The sequence below is a fragment of the Gekko japonicus genome, unplaced genomic scaffold, assembly GCF_001447785.1.
Source record: "Gekko japonicus isolate JY-2015 unplaced genomic scaffold, Gekko_japonicus_V1.1 scaffold770, whole genome shotgun sequence".
Taxonomy (NCBI): Eukaryota; Metazoa; Chordata; class Lepidosauria; order Squamata; family Gekkonidae; genus Gekko; species Gekko japonicus.
In genome coordinates this window covers 244312-246938 of record NW_015167561.1, presented here as the reverse complement: position 1 = coordinate 246938, position 2627 = coordinate 244312, and positions in this window count along the sequence as shown.

Sequence of the window (2627 nt, the reverse complement as noted above, 5' to 3'; positions counted from 1 at the left end):
TTATCTAGCTGAAGAACTAATAAAGTAGAATTTAGAAAAAGCTTTTGTCTTTGTCTCTTGCCCACTTTTGCCTTTGTCTCTTGCCAGTCTACATCTGGCCCAGGGACTTGGCCCCCCCCCCCCCCAACAGGCCCACCATTTGAATAAATCTAAAGCAACCATCTGGCAGCCTGGATTAATCTATATTGGCACACCCTTTTCTTCTCCCTTGCCTACCACATTACTATTAAAAACAATGAATTGTCCCATCCTTTGCAGCCTCCTGTTTTAATCAATGGATTTATGTTGCTAATACAAACAAGGAGGGGAGAGAATTCTCAAGTAAATATTTGTAACTGTAATCTGCGAATATTCTAGCCTCTTATGCTCATTTGATTTTTAACATTTTTATTCCTGTTTAGAAATTTGAATATTGTTCAGTTTTCTTTGTCTTATTTTGTTTAAATTCAGTCAAAAGAAAATATGTGAAGTGTGAACAGAGGAGAATTTATAGGTCTAATAATTAGCAGAAATGGACCTCTTAACAAAGACCTTATGAAAACTGATGGCAATTGGTCTCTGAGTTCTTATCCAGCAGAAGGATCTCTTTATCAGAGGAAAGTCCTTCTGTCAAGTTCCAAAGCATAAATATTGTATCTATCCATTGAAAGTAGCACCTGTCTTGCTTGTTGAAATGGGAACAATTAATACTAAAATTGTGTTTTGAACATAGAAGGGGAGACTGAGCCATTTTTGTTGGTCTTGATATAAACAAAAGCTTTGCTCACAGTTGGGCTTCTCTCTCTTTTGCCATGTGTGATTCTAATTTTTAGTGATGGCATTATAATCTGTCATCACGGAAACAGATACATATGCCAGTGTCCTGCTGTTCCTCTTCAATTTGCAAACAGTGAGAGAAAGTTTGTCAAATTCAGATCTTTACAGTGTTCCTGTTTCATACCATCTTGAAGATTAAAAGGCCAAGGCATTAACGACTACCATTTTTGCACAGCAGAAAACAGGTGCAGGTTGATTACTTCAGCAGCAGGGAGACGGCAACTCAAACTTTTTCCTCTCTTCATTCTACAGTGTAAATTACGAGCTGAAGTTGATGACAAACTGGTTGTGTTTTCTAGTGGCTCTGGAATTCTGCATGAAAACAAGAATGGAAACTCAACATGAGGACAACCAGGGATGTTTCATATGGAATTTCTTTAGTTCATAGGTCCATGTGGGGAGATTTTGTCCCACACCCTCAAAAGAAAGATGCCAAATAACAAGCATGAGTTTTTAAATTATATTTTATTAAACATTTTAAATGCTGGCCTACAACTAATTAACACCATTCCTTCCCACTAGTGCATGTTCCCTTAATGTGTGGTCTCTGCTTTATTGTGATTGTTACAACCAATGGTCCCTCTAAGCTGTGGAGTCTTGTGAGCAAAAATGCTACTTTTTGAGCTACTGGCATTAAAGTTGTGAGCAAGGAATTTGGCTACTGTATAAATTAGTTTGCTCTGGAGCCATCCTTCCCTGAGCTAAGACAAAAATGTGTGAGCTGGAGGCTAAAAAACTGTGAGCTAGCTCACACTAACTCTGTTTAGAGGGAACATTGTGTTATGTACTCAGATCACTGCCAGGCACCAGCCAGAGGCAGCAAGAGCTTCAATCCAGGAGACAATAGGGACTAGGCTCCTGAACTACAAGTAAGGAGCCAATAGGGACATTGGCAGGAAGTTCAAACCTGCCAATAGAACCTAGGGGTGTCCCTCTCTAATTGTATAAAGTCGGCCACCCGGCCGTTAGTTTTTGTTCCATGTGTTAAGTACTAATAAACGCGTCTTCTCCGATGTTGTGGTACGCGTCCTGATGTATTGAACCCAGTACTTTTCAGTGGTGACGAAGGTGGGATCTGATGAGCGAGCCTGACTCCCCACCAGCGGCATCAAGCTCTGAGCAGGAGGAAGCCAGCACGCCCCGCACCACTCTCCAGCAGCATCGTACTGCGTCAACCCGCTACCTGCAACGCTAGTGTGTCATGGCTGCCACTCACGAAAGCCTCAACAAGTTCAACCCCTCATGTCCCAAAGTTTGGGATTCCTAGACAGACCAGCTGATGTGCTACATCAAGCTTAATGGCTTCACAGATGCCGGAAAAAGAAGGACTCTACTTTTCAGTTCCTGTGGAACCGACACCGTTCGGCTCGTCAAGAGTCTCCTGGTTCCCCGCACCATCCTGGAGTGTTTGTTTGAGGAGATAATTGAAGCCCTCAATAATTACTTCAGTCCGAAGCCGACCTTCGTGGCTAGACGGATGGAGTTCCAGGGACGAGTGCAGGCCCAAGGGGAATCTGCCGCAGCCTTTATGGCTGCCCTGGACGCACTCGCTGTGGACTGTTCCTTCCCCAAGGTGGAAGACAACCTCTTGAGACAATTCGTGTGGGGACTTACAGACATCAAACTGCAGAGGAAGATGATCATCAACCGTAAGATCACCCTGGAAGAGGCCTTGCAGTCGCCCTCACACACGAGGCATCACACAAGGAGCGCCCAACAGCTGCGGCACATCAGGCAATGCCGGGATACAGCACAGAGAACTTGGACAAGGAAGATGTGCAACTGCGACACCACCCGCAGCAGGAGCCGCC